This window comes from Heterocephalus glaber, unplaced genomic scaffold, assembly GCF_053883595.1.
Source record: "Heterocephalus glaber isolate CG9 unplaced genomic scaffold, H.glaber_assembly_v1.0 deba00000738, whole genome shotgun sequence".
NCBI classification, from domain to species: domain Eukaryota; kingdom Metazoa; phylum Chordata; class Mammalia; order Rodentia; family Bathyergidae; genus Heterocephalus; species Heterocephalus glaber.
Genome location: NW_028258161.1, coordinates 747300 through 771956, shown reverse-complemented (window position 1 = coordinate 771956; position 24657 = coordinate 747300). Strand labels below are relative to the sequence as shown.

At 43.4% G+C, this 24657-nt stretch overlaps 1 protein-coding gene across 6 annotated transcripts in view; it reads right to left on the bottom strand.

Moving 5' to 3' along the window:
* Pbx1 (PBX homeobox 1) overlaps window positions 1–24657 on the bottom strand; it is a 307106-nt gene that overhangs the window by 175195 nt on the left and 107254 nt on the right. The window lies entirely within an intron of this gene.

Sequence of the window (24657 nt, the reverse complement as noted above, 5' to 3'; positions counted from 1 at the left end):
GGCTGGGTCTCCTCCATCAACCCACCTGGGGCAGGATCTCCACTTGACGCGGTCACCTTCTTACAGCTACAGCACACACCACACTAGACACAGAGGTGACATAGATGACTACTGTCTGTCCTCTGCCTCTATTCTACTACTTTCTGGTTCATAGATGAGCTGCTAGGCACGTGCTGTACAGAGTGGCAGAATCATGTGGGGTCACTCACAGAGCCAAGGAACACAAATCTCGCCCTCTCTCCAGGAACGGTTGCAGCCCTCTGAAGTCTTCCACGGAGAGATCAGCAGAGCCTGGCGCTCCCCCCATGGCCCTCCCTGCCTCTCCTAACCCAGCCATCCTGGCACATTCTGTCTGACACAGGCACAGGGCTCCGGGGCCCCTCCAGAGCTGCCAAGCTCTCTGTTGTGCAGGCTGCTAATCCAGCATTATTAAGAACATGCTTGTCTCCACTCCTCTGTAAGCCGGCTCCCCTGCCTGAAGAAAAGCCACACATGCTCTCCCCCAGAGGGACCCAAAAAGGGACATCAGCACACCAAGGGTTAAGCACACCCTGTAATAAGCATCTCTGTTCCGGCATGTTGCGAAAGCCCATTACCTCCCGCCACATTACCTCATTCATTTCTTATATGCGGATGGTTTATTTTCCCATGAGCACCCTGGCTCTCAGTATTAAGTCCCCTCCTTCGCCTCTATTTCTCTATCCATCACATTTAACACTCTGACAGTAACAGTCTATAATGTTTCTATTCTACAAAACCGCTCTGTCAACTCCGGGCTTCCAGAGCAGCAACTGAGGAAAATAAATAACATCAACGCCAGGGTCGACAGCATCCTAGCTCCCTTTCTGCTGGGCTTTTTAAAATTTTTTATATTATTCTGCAAAGAGAGAGAGGAAAAAAAATAAAGAAGATGCAGGCCAGTGGGAGCAAAAAAGAGAAGAATTTCCCTTTCTCACTCCATAGACACTTAATAGACCTGAAGGGGTAGTCTGGGCATTTATCTCCCCGGTCAGACAAAGAGGAGACTTCCCCCTCTCCCTTCGCATCCCCTGGCCATCTCCACCCTCGCTTTTTCCTGGTGCTTTAGGAAAGGACTGATATTTACTGCGCTGCGCTCCCTCTACCTGCCACTGCAGGAGCCAAGCCACGCAGAGCGGGGTGTGTGCGCTCGGGGCAGAGGGTGGCTCATAAATTACTGTCATCTTTTCTGGAGCAGGAGTCCCGCGATGAGGTGGAGGCAATGGAGGGGTCCACAACCTTTGTTCTGGGGCAGACAGCAGGGAAGAGAGGCCCCGGCACCCAGGAGCAGGGAGAAAGGGGAGAAAATGTTCACTACTGAAAAATAAATCACTTTCCAAAGCTTGTGTCCCTGATACTGGGGCTTTATCAAAACTGGTTTTATTTTCATCGTTTTGGATAGAAACCTTTTTAGAAACGTGTTATATTTCCATATCGCATCTTTTAAAAATATCTAGATAGGATGGATGGATAGATATGATGGTGGGCATTATTTGGCCTCCTCCTCATGACTCACAACATTTATCAGTCTGGATGCCGATGATCACTCAGGCCCACTGCTGCGTGGGAGTGAGCATGCCTTAGCTGTGGATGTTCGGTCTGCCAGGCTGTTTCCATTTTCTGGACTCTTGGAACTGAGTTGGTACACATTGCAGTCAAGAGTACTGCTGCTGGACCACTTCCTGGGAGCAGACAGGCTATAGGACCCTGTTTCTGAGCCGTCTGTAAGATGGAGACAGCATCCTAGGGAGGCTGAGATTACCTGAGTTAGCACCTGTGTGTACTGAGATGCCGTCACTGCGAGGGCTTGGGAAATGCTAGAGGTTACCGTGTGTGTATTCTGATGCAGGTGGGGAAACCAAACAACTGCCCAGTTAAAATCTCATTTAAAATAAAAGTAGAAAGGCTCCCAGTGATTGCTTTTTGTTACTCTGATGAATCAACTACCCAGATTTAAGTACACGGGCCTTTGGTTTGGTTAGAGACGCCCCCCCCCATACTAATTCCTCACTCTCAGTTGCTTCAGAAAGCAACACTGACTCCCTAATGGCTAGATAACCCGAGAGAGACTGATTCAGAATAAAGGAAAAGAGGACAGGAAGAAAACGCTCACTGACACTGCCCCACACAATTCTGTAAGTCCTTCTCTCCAACCTCACAAGACTGCTTCTCAGAGAACAAGAGTAAGAGATGCTATGTGTAAAATTGCTTTGATAAGTAAGAAATATTCTGTACATTATTTTTTCATACCAGCAGGACCATTATTACTCAACTTTGTACCCTAAAGCACACAAAAGATCTGTCTGGAGCTAGGCACAGTGGCACATGGCTGTAGTCTCAGCACTCTGGGAGGCTAAGGCAGGAGGATCGCAAGTTCAAGGCCAACCTGGGCTTAGAGACTTAGAGAGACCCTGTCCAAAACAACCCAATTCTTAAAAAGCGCAAGCTCAGTGTGAAGACCCTGGGTTCAATCCCAGTACTAAAGTGGGGGAGGGATCTGTTTAAATCTATAGGCATTCAATAGTAGGTTTTCTGCTGTCTTCCTGGGCTGGTACATAGCAAGTCAGTAACTTCTTTCCATGTCAGATGTGGCCAAGTGGAGAAAAGAACATACTGAGGACCCTGCCCTCTGGACAGTGGTACCTTGGAAAATTTATTCCCATGGATTCCCCGTACCTAGTCTTCTCCCTCCCTAAACAAGGGAAGAGTTGGGCTGCCACAAAGTCGAAGCACTTAACACAAAGCTTCACAATAATGCCTACATTCCAACCAAAGGCGCAAAGGTGAGAAAAAGTTAAGACCACATGGGATATAGCATGTGTGATACTGAAAGAACTAGTTCCTAATACTTCATTTCCTGTCTAGTTCAGTTCCAAATACCACAAAGAATCTGAACTACTGAGGCAAAGATCAGTTTTGCTTTTATAATGTTTTTAAGTGGGGGAGGTAATGTAGGGTCCACAATCATGCTAAGTGGCATTATTTCATTATTTTAAATGATCATATTTCATAACTGCTATTCATAGTACCTCCTTGACACCTTAATTTTTCTATTTTGGTGACAGAAAACAAAGGTGACCTCATGGCACTAAATGGCTCATGGTGAACCCTAGGGAAGGAATGAGCTTTTCATGTAATTTCTTTCTAACATACTAACATTGAGAACTCATACGTATAAAAAAAGCTTTGGAGGGAAAATATATACGTGAGCGCAGTTCTTATAGTCACAAATTTGTAATTTAGTGAAGACAGAGGGACACGTGAACAAATGGCTAAAGTTAAAAGTTGAATAAAAGGTGAAAAAGGATAAAATAAGCGGTAATCAATGCTTCTCATGTTTTGTTAGAGGACCGTGGGAGAAAGTGTGATTGACCTGAATGGGCCTGAGTAGAGCTTGCATAGAGAAGGTGGCTATGCTTTCAATCGATAGGAGCTCAACTTCTGAAGTCATTCAACCTAAGTCCAAACCCCTGCACTGCCAATTTCTAACGGGATGACTTAGGGTAAGTTATTTAACCTATCTAGTGGTCAGCACAACAGGGACAAGGACTGTACCCACCTTACAATTTTGCAGGGAGCACAGTATTAAATGAGATGATGGGTGTCAAGCAACAGTGCCTTGACTATAACCCTTATGGTAATGTTAGCCATGTTTATTACAGCCCGTCACCAAATCCTATTAAGGAGATGCTATAATCCCCACTTTTAGTACTGAGAAAATAGATATAAAAAATGACGTATGTCACACAAAAAACAGAGGGCGCAGTACAGAAATCTAGATCATTCTGACTCTAAAACCTCAGTTCTTTCCTGTGACAATTTTTTCTGGACCACTGTTCCTCAGTAAACTCTGGCTTCCTACCAGAAAGAAGGTCATGGAACTACAGAGCTCAGCCTAGGAACTCCAAAGTAGTAGATAGAATGAATGCTACAAGAACAAAGCTGGATGAATGTTGGAGAGACACCGTCATTAAGAAAAATTAACAATTAGCTCAGTGGTAGGGTGCTTGCCGAGCATGTGTGAGACTCTTGGTTGAGGTCACAGCATCACACATGGACAAAGTCAACAATAACACGGAAGTTATCACCAGGTTCCCTGAAGCAGAAAAGTCTACCACAATCTGAAATGAACAAAACTCTCCCGATCTCCTTTTCCTCATTTTCTTGCTCCTGTTAATGCTAAACCCCATGTCCCAGGTAACCGGATCAGGAAACGTAGGCTCATGCACAGAGACAGAGATAAAGGATATCACAGAGTCCAGCTCCAACGTGTACACAAAATATTGGACTCCTCTGTGTCAAGGCTGGCAGTGCCCATTTCCACAGTTCTGCCACCGCACCCTCTAGCCCTTTTCACTGCCCTGAGTTCACTTTTTACAGAATCCGAATTAATAAATGACAATGATTCAGTCACCTTCTTGACTCACACCTTTCCTTCAACCTTCACATCTAGATAGTCACCAGACTCTGTTCATCTTTCTTTCAACAAACTCTCTCAAAATAGTGTGGTCCTACGCTATCACTCCCCGGCCCACATCCCAGGTCCTTTCGTCTTCTCTCTCCATACTAGTACACACTGCACATTTTACTAGACTAAAATACATTTTTTATTTTAGATACCATCTTGTGCTATAGTGCAGGCTGGCTTTGCACTCATTTTGTAGCCCCGAGTGGTCTTGAACTTATGGCAGTACTTCTGCCTCAGCCTCCTGAGCACTGGGATTACAGACATAAAAAGTCCTTAAATCTGTTGCAGCTTACATCATGTACTCTGAGTACCCACTGAGTCTCTGTTTATTACAAGCCAAAACATCACAGAATCAAGGCTAGATCATTAATGGTGACCAGTTGGGCCTCCTTTTACCTATTATTGTCCACATTTTCCAATATACAGCTTCCAACTTGATGTAAGAGACCATTTCATAGGACAGTCCCCCAAACAGACCGTGCCTATGGAAACTGAGGTGCATGTAAGTTTTATGTAACATGTCAAGGGCCATGTAATCATCAGTGATGAGCCAGAACCAGCACTGGATGCCCTGTGCTGGCCCCATGCAGAGCTCTCTCTCTAGCCCACCAAGTTACATGGTACTAAAGTTGCCTGCCTTGGAGAATGTTGAGGCTAAAGGATAAGAACTCAGCGCACGTAGGTCCAGCCCTTATACAAAATTGGGAGAAAAGCAGAGAAAAGGAAATTAATTCTAATGTGATTTACTGCCCAATGGGAAAATAAACATAGCAAAAACAACACCTGAGGTAAATGACAGCGAAGGAATATACAAAGCACAGGAAACAAAAGGGAGAAGAAATATCTAAGATGAGGTCAGGGTACTCAAGCAAGGTTTCTGCTAGTACCTCATTAATTAGTAGTAGTTTTTTATGGAGATGACAGGTATGGGGAATTTTCTGCAGAAGAGATAATCTTCAAAGGTATAAAAAAAGTGGCAAGTTGGATGCACTGCGGGTAACTCAGTAGGAGTAGCATATGATGAGATAGAAGAAACTGCTAAAAAAACTGAGGCTTGGTGAGCTAGGCAAGTGCTAGATCACAAGGTTCATACAGGTTATGCCAAGCTCAGACTTCATCCGGCAGGCTGAACCCTATGCCCACAGAGCGAGCATGTGCAGGGACGACCAGCCATAAAGCCATAAGAAGTACTCAGGAGGGCGGGTCCACAGTTCTCAGTGGGGTGTAATGCCACTCTTTCTCTTCCATTCAAGAGAGCATAGGGGAACTCAAAAGAGTGAAAGTGACATTGTGTGGCAATGATTTGAATTAGTTTAAAATTTTAAATAATTTGCAAACCTCGGGTCTTGGACTGTTATTAATATCGCAATTACTGGTGACATACTTCACAACCGATCATGGCGCCATAGTTTAAGTTTCAGGACTGCAACTTTTGACATCAGGGCTGCCAGTGAATAATTCTGAATAAGGCTATGGCAAGCAGGTTCGCATACTAAGACTATCCTGAAGGGTCTCACAGGGGGTGGGATGCGTGAAGATATGAGAGGCGAGATGCCAGGGGAGAGGTCAATACAGCTCTGGGGGTGAAAGATAGGAAGGTCCTGACCTGGTTCTGTGGTAGATAGGGAGAAGAAGAATTGAGAAAGAGTTAGGATGTGTTTAGCTTTGTATTCTCTCATCTGGCACAGAGCCTGGCATAAAGTATTCAATAAATGCTTGCTGGTGAATCAATACAAATTGGTTAATTATTGATGGAGATTAGAGGAGGAATGTAGAAAAAGGTTGTGTCTGATACAAAGACAATGTTTCTGGATTGGGCAGAGGAGAATGAGAAAGAGGGAGGGCTGGAGGAAGTCCGGTGATGGGTGGGGACTGAGGAGGCCTGCCTTGGATCTGCTGAGCTTGAAGTGTCTGTTGAACATGGATAGTGAGCTGCCTGCCAGGCAGTTCTCTGTGGAGATCTGAAACCCACAAAAATCAATCCAGGCTGAAAATACAGATTTTAATTTTCCATGTGCTCAATAAATATTTACTAGATACTTGCTTCACTGCAGACATTGGACTACATTGGATGCAGGGGTTCACTAGAAAGATGAGGCTGCTGTCCTCAGTGAGATCACGCATGGATATATTTGTGATATAGGTATTAGGATGGTAAATGAAGGTATGAAAATGATGGGTTAAAGAGGAGGGTACCATTAAAGCTCACTGAGAAGACTGATGTAAAAAGCGATGAAGCAACCCAGGAGAATATGGAGATCAAGAGACATGAGTTATAGAAAGGTTGTCAGTATCAAATATAGCAAGCGTTTAGAGTAAGGGTTGGGTTTGACAACGAGAAGATTTCATGGTCTGGAGAGGCAGAAATCTGAACTCAGCAGAAATAAAGCTTTGTGGAAGTGAGCTGGAGGAAGCTAGAAACCTTAGAATCAAAAGTGCTACCGGTTTCCTGCAGACGGGACGTAGGTCAAGAGGTAGAGAAGACGCAGTAGGAAGTGTGAGATAAAACCAAACTAGGACATGGCGCATGAAAGGGCTGGATTGAGAGACACTTGCCCTCTTCATCTTGGGAGCAAATATGGGTATAAACTACCCATGACTAGCAGCACTAGGTGTCAGGGTCTTTAGAACAACAGATAGTCCTCCTAGAGGGTATGGAAAGATCTATCCCTTACTGGTTGGGTAATTCTCTGGAAAAGCCCTTGCCATAAGCCAGGCTTAGGGAGCAAACGTGCATGAAAGCTACACAGAGAGAACAGATATGGTAAGAGAGAACACACTAGAACAGCTACTGGTACAGCTCTGCTTCTGCTCTATCAAGTGATGCAGCTCTAGGAAGAGGCCAAGGGAAAATGGTGGGAAGCACTGGGGAGGAGCAGGAGGGGAGAGCTAAGCAGCTCCGGTAGTATACATGCCCATGGATCAATGGGAGGCACCAACCCAAAGCATGCTGTACGAGTGTCAGAGTTTGCACCCAAGAACATACGCCAGGCTGTCTCCAGTTTAGAAGACCAGCAACTTTTGGCATTCTCAGTGTTAAGAGTTGTCCTCAGGGCCTTCTGAATACTGCAGTTATGATAACAGCTCCCTGCTCCTTTGTAAGTACCCCGGGTACAGGAAGCCCACCCTAAGGACCAAGTAAAGGCACCTGTTTCGCAGCTCCTCCCATCTGCATCAGCAAACTGGAAAGGGAAGTGCAGGGCCAGTTCACAGACAGATCTTCTCAATGCTCTGCTGGCTCTGGTAGCTCCAGGCTGGTTTGTTACCGTGGCTCCAGATGCTCACCTCTCCCACAGAGGCCTCCAGGACAGAAACATGGTGGTCTCGGAAAAGACCCTGACCATACAGGTCCAAAACCCCCTTGAAGGTTAATTCAGGCCTGCCAAATTCACAGAAGCCACACCTGTGCCAGAAAGAACCCGATCCAGACTTAGTCTTCACCCCACAACCTACTAACTCTATAACCGTAGGTAAGTTACCTAAACTTTTACCTTATTTCCTTATGTGAAATTAGCACCTAATAAAAGTGCTCCACCCCGCCTCTAGAAAGGAGCTGTGAAGATTACATAAGCTAGTGCTCCTCAGAGCATTTTTCTTTTACTATTATTTTTCGGTAATACATTCACAACATAAAAGTGCACTCACAATACATCCAGGGTGATTACCAGACGCTGCTGAGTCTTGCTCCCGCCCTCGTTCCCCTCACCCCATTCCCACTCTCACACCTGGCCTCCACAGATAACCGCTTTTGTTCATTTCTTGTTTATCTTTTCAGTATTTCTGGGAAGGGTGGCTTTAAATGTAAAACGCGTTAGCATTACCTTAATGGTGTACGTGGGGGGAAGGGTGACTGGGGGCGGGTGGTTGTGTTATCTGCAAGGGGCCCCATTTCCTTCATGAAAACCTGCCTCCCTATCACCCCACTTTACACCGCTCCCTTTCATTTCAGTCACTTACTCATGCATTGAACCCATACTGTTTATGTGCCTGCTGCACTCGAGGCAAGGTGTAAGTGACAGCATAAAGGAAATCCGGGGTGCATCTACGGCCCTGCTGAATTCACACCATCCTCACTTACGCTGCCTTCTCCTTCCTGCCATTTTGCTTCGGTCCAGGTAGCAGCTGCCTATCACCTGTTGCTGCCCACATGCTGGTATTTCCCACAGGACACTGTGTAGTGCATATAGTCCATGGAGCAGATGCTCGAACACGCCACCTTGGGCTGCTCGAAGACAAAAAGTCCCACTAGATCGTGGTGCAGTTCTTGATCAGGCAACCTTGGATCCAGCATCCTTTCTGTCAGCCATGGAGAAAATCCACAGCCCCTGCAAGAACTCTGACCCATACCAAGGCCCCAGGGGAGACTGTGGATAGAAGATGCGTCTGCCCAAGGAAGATGCATCAGCCAGGTTGCGATGAGGCGGGACTGAGTGAGAGTGTGTCTACAGGTTCTTGCTTGGCAAATGGAAGTCATAAGCACAGGAAGGACAAAGGAAGAGAGGTTAGTACACCTTAAATCACAAGGAAGTCTAGCATGGAGAGAAAATACTCAGCAGAAGACGTGACATGCCCGCCATTCTGTAGCATGGCTCTGTTATGTCAGGATGTGACATTGCAGCAACTGTTGGCCACTCAAAGCATTTTTTCTAGGATCTGTTAGCTTTCAGTCACTTCATGGCACATGCTTGAGCTGTCCTGCAGAATCTCCTGCTTTCTTAAAGGTTCTTTCTCCTTTGGCCACCGAGTGGCTTTGTCACCTCCACCTCTAGCATGATGCAGTCTCTCTGTCTCCATTGCTTCACCTGTCAAACGGGAGCAAGCTCTCCTGCTCTGCTAGCTCCCCAATGCCGCTGAGAATCAGGTGTGTTAGCATATGTGCAATACAGATGCACTAGAAAACCAACACATTACTGCTCTTACACTACATGTCAGCTCTCTGTTAAAAAAATAATAAAGTATTTTTTTTAAACGAAGCATCTTCAATACAAGGACTAATTACATACCCAGCATTTATATCCCAATGCCGAAAAGACCTTTCTGGGATCTTTTCCTAGCAGGACTGACAACCACTTAAAAAAAAAACAAACTATACAATTTTAAAGGTTTGTTCCAAATACAAGCAGAGTCCTTTATATTCCTTCTCCCTCAACCTTTTCCTGTCTGTCTGTCTGCCTGTCTGATATGCCTTTTTCCCCACAGAACCCCAAGCCCCTCCTTCTCCGAGCCCAGAACGCATTCCAATGTGGCAGAGATGATAACCAGTAATGAAAACCTGCGGCCCGCAGACAGTGAGCCGAGTGCACAGAGGGGAGGCCGAGGAGGAGCCGGTCAGGACGCGTGTAATCAGAAGGGTTATCTAATGCTAGTTTCATTCTAATTGAGTCAGTACCATATGTCACCCTGCAATAACATCGCAAGCAGCATGCAACTGAATACATATTTAATTCACATAATGGGTACAGCAGTAGAAGTAATCAAGGCAGTTTGCCATAAGCCATAAAGAAATGTAGCTTGTTCCTATCAAGAAACATTTGGCACTTAGGGAGAGAACTGTATCACCAGAGAGAGGAGCTGCATTACTGCACACACTCAAGGGAGGGGCAGGAGGGCCAGGGGGAGAGAGATGAGGCCAGGGAGGAAGGAAGGAAGGAGTGGAAGGATGAAAACACCAGAGAGACTCCAGCCAGCGCATCGATTTACGGAGGATGAAAATCAATGAAGGAATATTGTCAGTGGATCGTTGGCCATCTCAATATAATTAACAGTAATGGATTTATTGGCAGAAGCGTAATGATTTCATGTTAAATGTGCCCCAGAATTTCCTGTGCCGTCCTGGATCCTTCCCACTCCCTCTTGGCCCATCCCACGTCCCCGGAAATGGATGCAGCCATGGAGGGTTAAAAAAGATTTTTTTCCCCATCTCTTCATCTGGATTGGCATCTGACAGAAATCTGCTCACCCTTTCCCTTCATTTCCTCCCTCAAGGAGATGATTAATACGGCTGGGCAATGCTCATCAATATCTTTGGACAGATCAACTGGAGTTTTCATTAAACCCATATTAATGTCCTAGATACACAGCTGTGGACAGGTTAGTCTAAAAAAATTTAAAAAAAAGAATGAATAAGAAGAAAGAAAAAGGAGAAAAGAATTGAAACGAAAAATAAAATAAGCCTCGACTTCAGTTAGCTATTCGCCTGGAATTAAAAGAAAACTCGGCCCCTTCCTTCATTAGAGCTTCTCCACCAACATGTTTTGATGTATATTTCATGAGGATAAACAAACATTCATTTCACTTTGGGAAGGTGTTTGCTGTAATGTATTGTCAGCGTACCCAGCAAGGAGGGGACATTAATTTCAATTCTGGTGTTTAAACACTTTGGCGAGTCCCAATTACTCATTCCCCAGCTCGATATCAGGAGCCCCCAAGGAAGGTCGCTGGCTCTCTGTGTGGCCCACCAAGCCGAAGAGAGGCTGGGCTCCACCCTCCAGAGCTGAGGACAGCAGGAATGGGTGAGATGGGACTCTCACCTCCTTCCTGTTCCCTGGTCAGTGGGTGACAGGAAGGGCCACAGCACAGAAGACCCGGCCTTGCAGGCTGTGCATGGACAAGAGTTCAAGATTCTGAATCCTATTTGTGTCTTGGTCTACATTCGAGGATTTCAACCATTTAATGGAGACAAGCAAAGCCTTGGAATCCCCCAGAAAGGGAAATGGGGGCAAGAATAAGAGGATGAAGATGAGGTCAGGGGTCCTTAGTGCAATGTGGCATTGATGAAGTTCTTAAAAACAGATGAGTGAGAGATCTTGGCTGTGGTGACACTGGAGAGCCTTGAGCCCCAACACACACACACACACACACACACACACACACACACACTGCTCATCAGAAATGCAGACTGCAGCCTCTCCATCCAGCAAAAGATCCAGAGTTGAGATGCCATATATCACATGAACAAAGCATATGGATGAGCTTTCCAAAGCTAGAGAACTAAGCAAATTCCCATGATTATTATTCATTTATAGCTCCAGTTTTGATGCCATCTGCAACTTTAGGTAAAAGTTTTCTAAGCAATACTCCAAGCCTCTTTTTCAATCCATTGTGGATCTCTATACACACAGAACTCTCTACTTGCCAAAGTAGCCAGCAGATGCTTTGCCAAGCTGAGGAATCCATCCCTCTTTAACCATGTGAAGAACCACCTGAATAGGGATTTCTAGCTAATGATTAACCATCTGAGAGTGTTTCAAGGATACAGCCCGAAGGTGCAAGAAATGAAGATGGAAAGACAACTTAAGTTGATGGGCCTTCCAATGAGGGGTGAAGAACTAAGAGAGGCCCCCATAAAAGTCTTTATCACAAAGTTAGCTCCTAGAGAGCACCATGTGGATCCCTAAAGGGAAGAGCCCAGGGTGCATCCAAGATTTTTGGGGATACCATGACATACAGGATTTCACACAGGGCACAACTGAGAAGAGGTGCTAGATCTAAAAACATGACAATAATAACAAGAAAGAAAAAGTCCCCCTGGTCCTTCTCAAAGTTACTTCTTTCTTAAGTGAGTGCTAAGGCTACGGTTTCTCAAAATTAACTCAGAACTTAGTACCAGAAGCTAATGCTAGTTAGCATTGCTATGTAGCTATTCCAACTTATGTTGGCAGGAACACACATACATGCTCTTAAAGCCCCACACCTGGTTTTGGCTTCATCTAGATGTGCACTGAGAATCCGAGTACACAAGCTAGGCTGATGCAGGCCACATAGCAGTGCAAGTGGGCTACTGGCTCAAAGGCTGAAATCCTTCTGTAACAAGAGATAAGTAGCTATGCCTCAAACTACCTCCCAGCTCCAAGTCCTTAGCACCTCTCTGCTCCAGTCTCTCCTCCATACTCCCCATGGCTCTGGCAGCCAACATGTTAATCCCTGAACACAGGTGCCAGTCTTGAGGACTCTGCTTCCGAGCTTCCACTACCCTGACTGGCTGGTGCCCATCTGGTTCCTGTCACACAGTTTGAACACCACCCCTGCATCCAAGAGGTAGGAAAAGTTAACACAGCTCTTGTCTGTTGAGGATCTACATGGCCTGTGCTTAGGAGCCCAGGGAAATTAAATGATAGAGATGGGAGGGAGACCTGGAGATGGAGAGGAGATGAAAGTACAAAGGATTAAGGAAGATGCAATGTGTATATGTACCATTTTTCCAAGATGATGATAATTATTATGTATTGCAAACATATACCCCCAAAAAAGTCGTGAAGAAGGAGAAATTAAATGGTACCCTCGTCTCTCCCTTGTTTCATCTCTGTGAACCCAAGGAGGAGTCGCACCATGTGCTTGCAGGTAACAACAGTCCGGCTAGTGGCGTAGTCCTCAGTCCCGCCCTTCCTATATGCCTCAGATGTCCCGGAGCGGTGCCTCTTCCTGGTCACTTCAGGGCACTCAGGGAAAGTTCTGTGGGCCAGCTTTTCCTGATCCTACCTTTGGGGCACTCGTCAATGTTCTCATGCTGCCTGATTCCCATCAGACAAGCCAGGGTGCTTTCAACAAAGCCGTGCAAATGATGGGCACGATAAAAAAAACCAAACCAAACAGTGACTTAAATTTTAAAATGTAGTAAAAAAAACACATTGCCACTATGGTGAGTGCCTGAAGAGGATTGGAATTCAGCTCTGACTGACTCTGAAGTCCAGGCTCCTCCACCTGCAGGGTGGTGCTGCTCTCTACAGCAGTAATGGGGAAGGGGACCCCAGTGCTCTCTAACAGAAAGCTGCAAGAAAGTACCAGCCTGAGGTTTTCTCCAGCAGATCTCCGGTCTCCCTGGAGACTGAGGGTGGGTAGCTTGTGTCAACAGAATGCACGTAGCTTTGGAATCCTGCAGCTCTGAGCTCCTGTCCAGGTTTCAGCTCTCACTGATGGCATAAGTTTGGAAAATTTACATAAATTCCAGTAGTTTTCCCACCTGAAAAATGGGGATAATGTAGACCTTCAGAGAATGGTTGCAATACTAGAGAAAATGTTTCTCAAGTCCTAAGACTCACTTGTAAGGAGTGGGCTTTCAATGAATATGAACCCCTCTTGTTGCCAGACTACCTTTCTACTTGTAAAAGAAATAAAGACTCTCAAATTGTTTCACAGCTCCGAAAGGCAGGAGAGAGGAGAGTTGAGCCTAGTATCCGGGATGGGATGCGGGACTGCTGGCTTTAGATGTCCACCAGGTTGAAGGTGACTGCATCCCTTTCCCCAGGAGACATGAAGGCACTGCTGATTTGTAGGTGAGGTGAGCCCCTCCTACCCAACACTGTGGTAAGCTGTTGCTGTGCCATTTTTGTGAGGTGAAAGTACATTTTTCACAAAAACAGAACTAAAAACAACAACAACAACAACAACAACAACAGGGAAAGACACTGCCATCTCGAACAGCTGTGATGCAGGAAACCTTCAAGAATTGGGCTGCAGAAAAGTGTGACAAAACCTGGGGACCTTTGCTGTGGTTTTTGCATTATTTGGACATCTCTGGATTTGAGAATGAGTTCCTCATTCGGGTCATATCACAGAAGGCAGTGATTAATCTCAGTTTCCCAATCAGCTATTGGTTCTAGTAATTTATGCCTAATCCCCAGGGTTGTGGTGAGAATTAAGTAAGAGATTATGTCTACAGGTAATTTTGGGTTTTGCTCTTAAGTTTAACGCACAAGAGCAAGTGCTGCTTAGCTGTAAAATTCTGTATTAAGTTGATATACTTTCTACATGTGGAATGAGTGCAGATAAAAGATAAATATAGTCAGTAAGTATAACTGTATGGGAACAAAGAGGTGTCAACAATGACCACGGTCCTCCCAATTTCTTTTCGGCAATACAAGGTGACATAAAGACTCCCTCTCAAAAAGCTCATAGGGAGAGTGTCTCCTCTCCACCTTTTTAAGTGATTTCTTCAAACAGGGAGTGGTAATTCTCTTTCCATACTTATTATCCTTAGGAAGTAACATCTACCTGGACTTTAATATCTACAGGAAGATAGGTCACTTGGGCCACACATCTAGGACACTTGGAGGAATATTTAAACACAATCTTCAAGGTGGGGTGGGTCAGAGAAGTCTGTCTTGACTACATAGAATTCTTATTTTCAGTGTCTGTCTGTTATAATTCCTAAAAATTTCAAGGCTTTTCTCAAATTTGCTTCTCAAAACTGAAGGAAAGCAGTAAAACATAGATTTCCTTTCTTCTTTCAATTTTTTGCAATTCATAAAGCATAAGAAAGATCAAAGAATAGACAGTTCTTTCATTTCTCCAATCCTCTCATAAAGTATCAAGAAGCAGGGGAAACATTACAATAATGCTATCTGCCAGATATAGGTGAGATCTATCTACAGATCTACAAAATACAAACAATGTGCTTGAGCTGGAAGAATTTGCAAGGATACTCACAAGGCTGTTGTAAATGTAAGTCCAGATGTTAGATATTCTATGCATAAACAAGAGTAAAGAATCTTGAGTTCAAGTGTGGAAAGGATCCCTCATCGATTCTAAAAGTAAAGAAGCCAAGGATAGGCAGCAAGCCTCCAGTTCCAGTTCTTCCCAGCTCTTCACTCAGACTCATGAGGCACTCAGCAGAGGCAGCCGACTCCATATTTTTAATCCTCCAGTGTGCTGGCCTGGCTACTCAACCACCAATCCCATCAGCAGCCTGGAGAGGGAGGTTGCTATTTCATAGTAGGATGGAAATGAGAATAGAACCTGGGTTATCTTCAGGGCATATGTTTATCTAATTTCTTTAAAGTTGAAACTATCCAGTTCATGGGGAGAGTTGATAGCTCACAAAAATTCCAACAATTGAATGACTAATAGTCATCGTTCCTAAAATGAAAGTTCCTTGAAGTCACTGTTTTTTGTGTTATTTTATGTACTGATATATTCCAAGAATAGGGCCTAGCATCCAGTAGATGCTCAATTATCATTCATTGAGCAGATAGATGAATGTGGATGGGTAGTTGAATAAGTGAAGGAATGGATTAAGAGGTCCTTCCCCTAGGTTCAGAAAAAGCTGTACAAAAATGACACTTAGGCAGGCATGGTGGCACATGCCTGTCATCCCAGCTACTCAAAAGGCTGAGGCAAGAGGATCCATTGAGGCTAGGAATATGAGCGCACCCTGGACAATATAGGAAGACTGGGTCTCAAAAAATAAAAGTAACCAACCAAACAAAACAAAAATCAAAAAGTTACGCTTATTTCTAGTTACATGCAAAGAAAGCAGGTGATTCCAAAATCCAACTTAAGTGCCTATTCCTTTACCAATTCAGAATAACCAGAAGGGACTGTTTGAATTAGTGATAGATTAGGAAGTATATTAAAAGAAAAGCAGGATTATTTCACTTTAATTTCCCCCCTTGCCCCAGCACTACATAATCTTTGATATATCACATCTGTTTTAATAAATTTGTTAAAAAGTTAATAAATTTGTAACGAAGTAATGTATAATTATGTTACCATTATATCTAAATGACATTTTAACAAGATATTAACACAAATTTTATGACCCATGTACACATACACTAAAAAAAGACTAGGAGGTGCTATTTTGCTTGCTTGAATTGTTACCCTCTCAAGTCTTCTTTCTACTATTAATTTATTTAATGACTTTATTTCTGGGTAAATACTTTCACTAGTAAAGATAAAGATAAATCTCAGTTCCCCAGGACATAAGATCAAAATATTGAGAACAGCAGAGTTTAAATTACTGCTTTTGCTTTTGCAGTATTTTTTGCAATAGAGTTTTCATTTACTTTCTATAACTTGGTCTGGAACAAAAATCAACAGGCTGCTGAAATGTCCTCTCCTCATGAGCAAGCAGGCCGGATAGTCAGCTGTGATGTGTTCATGAACAGTAAAGTCTCTAAGAGGCAGCTGTCATTAACCCTAAAATTACTATCTTAAACCATCAAAAATCAAAAGATTTATTTAAAATACTGTTTGGTTTTTCAACTCCCTTTTCACTTGGGAGTCTTTTTGTTGTTCATTTCCTTATGATTAAAAACATATACTTCCATTTACTTATACACACATTTCATTTCCTATTACTTGAGCACCAGAATAAAAAGAATTCAACCAGTTTTATTTTTCTAGTTCTGGAATTGTAATTCATATTACAAGGAAAAGAGTTTTTTTAAATGCTAGGTTCATGCATAGTAGGTGCTTCATAAATATCTGTAAAATTGCAAATTAAGAATAAGGATGATATAAATAGCACATAGGAACACAGGGAGGAGATGATGAAGGGATAAAAAAAATCATGGTCTTCAAATATTTGAGTGGCTTTGTGGAAGTTCAACGGATTTTTGCTACTCTGTCCAAAGGGAGACCTCAGATAGAAGGATGCAAAGTTTCACTGAGGTGACTCAGTTCATCTTTTTTTTTTTTTTGGTACCAGGGATCAAACTCGGGACCTTGCGATTGCAAGGCAGGTGGCGGAACCAATGAGCGAAATCCCGGCCCTACTGTTTCTTTTATTTATTTATTTATTTTTGGTACTGAGGATTGAACTCGGGTCCTTGTGCTTGCATAGCAGGCGTCGAAACCACTGAGCTAAATCCTCAGCTCTCAGTTCATCTTGAGAATGTTTGATGCATATGATGCATATGAGCCTGTTTGATGCATATAATAGCTAACAGCTTTTATTGTTCAATAATATCTTGACATCTCCTTTAAGATAGAAAAAAATGTATGATCTGTAATCTTTCTACCTATTTCTAGAAGTACTTAGCAAAAATCCATGGAACAATAGCCATCCCTGCCACAGCCATGGTAGTGGTAGAACTGCTAGGTAGGAGTTTAAAATTCGATCCCTTATGAATCTGTAATCCTAGAACTATGAATGTCTCCTTTTTCAGGTATTCCCAAAATGAGCATATGGGCTTGCTTTCTTAAAAATAAAAAGGTAAATGAATATAAATAATGTTCTCTTTGTGATCTTGTAGGATGTACCATTTTAAGTAACTAAATTCTAGATCCTTACCACACACTGTCTGTAAAGAGACTCTCCTTCTTACCATCTAGGACCTCTCCCGGCACTGTGTAGGCAGAGGCCAGACTTCCGCATGGGATGAACTAGCAGCAGTCCCAGTGTCACTAGGAAGGAAGAACCAGTCATCACCTTCGAGTGGTCACTGGTATTTCCAAGGTCACCACTTGGCGCAAGTCAGATCAGATCAATGGGTTAGAAACAGCAGCACTTCTGTCAGGAGTGTGGAGTCAGAAACATCATAATTCATGAACTCCATCCACCACTTCATTTCTCCAAGCCTCAGATTTGCCATCTTTAAGATGAGGGGACATCAGCGCTAGCCTAGGAACCAACATCACAGGGTGCTGACAAAGGTCAAATGAGAGCATGAAGTAGATGGGCAGTGTACGGTGCCGCTGAACTCCCAGGGGGTGACTATCTTCCAGGTAAACTTAGAAAATAAATGCAAAACACAAGGTAATCATGAATTTCATCTTTTAATCACTTAGAAAACACTCAATGAATATGACTTGGCTTGACTTTCTCTTAAGAAACGTTACATCTCTAATTCAAAATTCTTGCATTGTATTCTTTTTTTGACCACCAGCTTATCTGAAATTGGTGAATTTATACACAAAAAGGACAAAAGGGGGATTCTCTTCTTGTTCCAGAGCCCAGAGGATTGTACACAGCTTGCCTCATTGCCTATTTCCAAAGGAGCTTTGCCACTGAATCATAATTTTACTTGTCTCTTCCTGAGGTCCCCAATGCCTACCTCTGCAGTGTCCACAGCAGCAGACAGTCTCATTAACTGTCTCATTAACTGCCTCAGTCTTTCCAAAGTGCAAACAAACAAAAAGCACAGCCTGGCAAGGTTCTGTAGTCCTCCATTGGCTCACCATCGTCTCCTGCTGAACCATCATTCATCATCCATCAACAGAATAAAAAGGCATCGCTCTGCTAGCCCACCATAAGAAACAAATTATTTGATGTGGTTCTTAATTAGGAGTGTGAACACCTATGTAACCTTTAGGGGGAGGATGAGAGGTGGGAGGAAAACCTATGGATGGCTTTTTATATTTATTGGCAAGCCATATCTCAGAGCGCTGGTCCTGATACAAGAAGATAGGTGTAGAATTTGAACTTAGGTTTTCCCCACTCTGACTATGTAAGGACTGATATCTGCAGTCTCAGATAAATCTAAGTTAAAATAATCTGAGAGCTTTTCCTCCTTCTAGTTCCCCACAGTTTTCCATAAGAGCTTAGAATGCATCTAGTTAACAGATTCCCTCAGAGAAAAAAGTTACCCATAAAATTGCCCCAGGGATCCAGGACAGAGGTGGGCTTATGGAAAACAACAGAATATATATATATAGAAAACAGCAGATTATATATATGGAAGTCAATGGATTATAAGACATAGCTGAAAGCATCACAAAGGTGAGACCGGGTTCTCTGTAAGTGACTTGTGGCAGCCAAGTGACTGGTTCCCAAGATTTTTCACTTGAGCCCTGGCCACTGGCTCAGCTTTGTTCATCAAAAATGCAATTACCCACACATGGAGGGCAATAGCAAATGACCGTTTTCTTTCATTGCCAAATGAATTGTGTTGGATAATGTGAAAGGATCATAAAGTACGGAGACGGACCTGAGAAGGATTAAGCATTTTATGTTGCCTGTGGTGCCCAGAAGGCACCATGTGGGCAAAACAAGGTCAGTCACTGCTGCTGTGATCTTGGGAGGTGAGTTCACAACATGGCCTTCACCTCTGCCTCACTGAGTGCACTATGTGCTCCAAGAAAGCAGCCCCTTATTCCTCTATAAAGAGATGAATGTATATATATAGTAAGCATTTTCCTTAGGTAACCACTTTCCCCTTACAACTGCTCTTTCAAGAAACCACAACTGTTCTACCAACTGCACAAGTCTATCATTTGTGCAGATGCCAGACATCATTTCGACTTGACTTGGGAAGCGGTTGGCTTTGGACAGACTTGGGTGTGCACAGCATCAGGTACATTTTCTGTAAAATGGAGCCAATGTTGCTAAATGGAAAGGAGTTTTACAAATTAAATGACAAAGTACACACGAACTCCTTGACTTTACATTCTTTACCTGCTCTCCATAATTAAATCCTGTGCATCCTGTCCTCTTCTATCACTCATCTAACCCAAATCCTGCATGACAGGCAGACCTTTCTCTTCCTTGTAACTCCCTTTCTTGCCAAATGGGTTCCTAGGTTCATGTTGTTTTTTGTTTTTATTTTTATTTTTGTTTGTTTGTATTTGGTGGGGCTGGGGATTGAACTCGCAGCCTTGCGCTGAGTACATTCTCAGTTCTTTTCATATATTTATTTTTACTTTTTTCATTTTGAGACGGAGTCACTCTACACTGACCAAGTTGGGTTCAATTTTGTGATCCTCCTACTCAGCCTCTGGAGTAGCTGGGGTTACAAGCATGCACCATCACACCTGGCAATCTTTGTGCTTTCCCAGTGCCCATTACTGTCTCCTCTTACTACCTCCCCCATCCTCCTCTAGGATTTCTATGTATCCAGCCCCTTCCATTTCCTTACCCTATTCTCATCTTTCCCATATGCAGCCAACCCGCACTATCTTGAACCCCAAACCACAGTTTTGCTTCTGAAATATGATTGTATTGAATCCATGTCATTTAGTTATGCACTTCTTTGAACATTATCATCTGTGTTTAAAATACCCTGGAAGCACTTCTATGGCAGAGGTCAGTTCCTAATATTTCTTGTGAAGCCCTTCCAAATTGTAAGTGGTGCAAATAAAGGCACTCTGTAAACAGTAAAGCAGCCTGTACACTAGAGGGGAAGCTTGTATGTCAGAACCATGAGGATGTGGCTCTAAGTCAGACTGAGACCTTAGCACGCATTACCTTCCAGGTGGGAAAGAAGTAGGGACTGAGCCAAGCATCTCAACTGGGTGCTATAGTGATCAGATGGACTCGACCCAATTGTCTTATGCAGAAATAGAAACACCAAATTTTTATTTGCTTTTGTATGGCGAGGGCCATGTTTGACATCATGTCTACGTAAAGGCAGTCAACAGACCTCAGCCTTGTGCTTCAGGGTCAAGGTTTATACTTTAGGAAAAGGGACTGTTGGCAGCTAAAGAGTGAAGCAGTCTGGGCTCTTTGAAGAAAAGATTAACAGTGATGCCAGCACATGTTAAGCAGGACAGGTAAACAGCTTCAATATCACTTAACAGCAAGCTGGGGTTGCAGCGGGTCCAGCTTCACACTCCAGAGGCCGTCCTCTCCAACATTCCAGTGCAACCCATGTCAAGACTTGGTGTCTGAGACAGAAAAGTCCTTGCCTTAAACCCTACATCAATGGTAGCCAAATTCCAGGGCTTGAGATTTGTATCCTTCTGTCTTTAGATATCACTTTGCTTCAACCTCATGGTCCAATTTCCAGTTTCATACACAATCCTGCTTCTTGGACTTGCCCTCTTGGTTTGATACTTTGGTGAACTTGGATTTAACTTTAGCTTCACACCTTGGTTCATCTTTACCTCCATCACCTCTTGGTCTGGAGCAGGCCAGACTCTGCCACTACTCCTGAAACCCAGTATCTCAGAGGTCTGCCAACTCAGAGTGGGGTCTGAAGACAGAGAAGGAAGTGAGGGTAGAAGACTGGGTACTGGGTGGGGCAAATATAGCATGAATAGAAAAAATACTCCATGGGCTATGGAGTTCCTGGTTTAGCCCAAGCAACTCACAGATTGATCTGTAGTAGTACAAAGAGTACAAAATGCCTCTTGTTCTTTTTTGATCCCTTTTGTGCAGTGAGCTAGTTTAATCCAACTTTTCTCTATCAAGTTGGGCTCAAGGAGTGGGTTGAGGAGACTGACTTGACCAATGACAGATGTTTGTGCCAAATGTAAACCACACAGCCCACCAGCAGGTCTGTTGGGAGAGGGTGAGTGGTCACCAAACTCAGTCTGCAGGAGTTGAAGGAGACCGGGAACAGATGACACAAAACATGGCAAGTTCAGCAATCTGAATCCATTTAATGCAATATGGAAACTGAGTTCAGTGCCCACCAGGATCATCCAAGGTGGTGTGGTGGGGCATAATGCCAAAAAAGACACTAGTCAGTCCTTGGTATCAGACTGGAAACCTGGTGATAATACTAGAGTTCATTTATGATGATTTTACCAGGGCATGGGGGAAAGACTCCTGTAGCTCCAAGGATGGAACATGAAAGGAAGAGCCAGTGAAGTTCAGAGATCCCTCAGCATGATGGGCAGGTAAGAAGGGGTATCTGAGTAGTTCCTAAAGCCCCCTTGCTGGGGAGGAAAGCTCTCACTTGCTTAGCCATTTGGCCCTGGCTGGCTCAGACTCCTGGTTCTGGAAAGAACTGGGGGCTGGGTAAGACAAACTGCTGCCTCCACCAGGGAGGATCTGGAAGGCAGAACTGATGGTGATCATCATTAATATTTAAGCAAACAGTAAAAGGAAGACATTGTATATTTTCTTCAACACCTACGGTTGGATGTTAGAGACAGAACAGGGACCTAAGAAAGAATCATTATTTCTATTCCATTTCCATGAATGAAATGTATTTACATTTGTTTTCAACAAAACTCTTGAGAAAGAGATCTAGTGGCATCATTTATCATTGCAGGATCAGAAACAAAAAGATTCAAATTATTGTCTTGGCTTTGCCATCTACAAGCTGTGTGACAACAGGCATTCTAGACCTCTAAACCTTAGTGTTCTCACTTTAAAATGGGGTTAAGTGCATTTCCCTCTGCTAATCTGCTGGGGCTGTTTAGAGGATCAAATAGCAGTATAATGATATGAGAGCATGTGGCAAATTACAAAGCACCATGCCAAAGGAAAAGGTTATTCTTGTGGGCACCATGAAATCATTACATCCCTTGATCGGATTTAAAGACCTGTTCAGGTGGGTGGATCTGTGATTTCTTCCTGATTAACCACTTGGTATCACAGTTTATCTTCATTTATCTAGGGCCAGTGGCCTCCAAAATCAACTGGGTTCAGACTGTGAAGTATGTTTCTGTTTTCTGCATTTTGGTGTACTTTTTCTCCCCTGAAGCTATGACACATTGGATGCTTTCTAAATTCTGGCAGCATCTGTGAAAATGTCTGCCTATCGAGTTCTTAATGGTTTCTAGTGGTTCAGAATTAATTTCTCTGACACAGAATTGTCCAGGCCATTCCATGCCCATTGATAGTTCCCTCTCTTCTCCTAGGTTTCATTGAAGTCTCCAGACTGTCTCTTTTTTGGGAAATGGGCTTTGGTGACAATTGCCAAAAAGCAGGCTTAGCATTCCAAATTAACAACACAATGGTGACCCTGAAGTAGAGAACAAAAGAAGAAAATGAACTGTATGTGTACCTAAGCCAGAGCATCAACTAGAACAACACTGATAGCACAAAGATGATGCGGTGCTTTGGTCTGCTGTTAATCCTCCTTCTTCCTTCTCCCTGGGAATCATGGCTCCATTATTAACCAAACCTGAAGCCATGAAAGGGAATCTGCTCCTAAAAATAGGGTTCTTGGGGAACACAAAAAACAGTATCATCTCCTGTGAAATTTGAAAGCCCAACCCTAGTAAAGAAGCAAGAGACAAGCAGGCTGACCTGTGACTGAGGAGTGGAAGGCAAACAAGACCTGATCCATGATGAAAAGCCAGCTGGATGGGGAAACCAACTTCTCATTGGAACCTACAGGCAGTGGGGTCTTGTTTTCAGCTCAGACTCATTTCATCTCTGTGCCGCAGTTTTCCAATTTGCAAAGCAGGCATACTTATTCACAGTACCCCTCTGTTCTGTCTCCTCAAGTGAGGAATCAGTAATGTGTCCTAGCAGGGACTCAAGGCTCCTGCAATAACTGTGCAAGCCACAAGTCTATCGCTCTGCCCCCATGTGGCTGGGTGAGGCACATGCTGAGCAATATGTGTGGAACCACCACTCCTTAATCTCCTAAAGGTTTATCCTACTTGGGAAGTTCAGCTTAGGGGAAAAATGCTTTCTTTACAATGTTAAAATATAAGCAGATTCACAGGAGTTAAAGAGTCCTAACACAATTTAAATACGTCAGTAACTTTCCAGGAGAAAAATAAAAATAAAACATGCCAAAGAATAGGGACGACAAAAGCAGAGTGACTAGCCAGGTACAATGAATGGTTCCTGTCTATATTTTTGGCACTTTGGGAAGCTAGGGCAGAAGGTCCACAAATTCAAGCCCAGCATGGGAAACTTAGTGACTTAGAGAGATCTTTTCTCAAAAAACTAAAAAAGAGCTGGGGATTTAGTTCAGTGTGAAGGAATTAGGTTCAATCCCTAGTACCATAGCAGGGAAAAAAGAACAAAGAGACATGTTGGCTTGTGAAGACAGGACTTACTAGGGGACAAGGTACACACCTCTGTGGAAGACAGAAGCTTTTAGGGTTTTTCCCACTACTTACTTAGAACTGATTTGAGACCTACATTGTTATAGGTGACAAACATCCCAATAACTAATCTTCCAAGAAAACCCTTAACCATGCTAGACTTCTTTTTCTCTTTTCAAGCTTAATATAAAATATGTCACACACTATGATCATTTCCACAGCATTTATTTGTCAAGAGTACACATTGTACCAAATTGCTGGGGCCCAAACAGGTTTGCGGGAATTCCTCAAAGCAGGACCCTGTATAAACACAGAACCTTATTACACACATGTGCACACCTATATCTGAGTGAGCTCAATGCTTTGGAGTTGCCCCTTTCCATCAAATGTAATTGTGGTATTAAGAGAGAAGGGGAATTAGACAGAGAAGAAAAGAGAAAAAGGGGGTAAAAAAGAAATGACAGGAAGAAAAAAGATGACATTTTACCCTTGCCTTTAAAGTGGCTGCATATTTAACAAATGAATTTGTAAAGGACAAATTGTTGGTAGTCCAGAAGCCAAAAACAATGTGACTGCAAGGACACTCCCCAGATAAGAACAAAATTAGAAATCTGTGTGTAGCAATGTGTGTGTGTACACATGTGTGAATAATCAGATGCACACATGAATGCCACGGCACATCTATAGGATGTACAGATATATGTTCAAATAGGGGAGGCAAATGTCTTTTGTATAAAAACAATTTAGTGAGTCAAAGGATGCCAGTCAGCTGCAGCTGA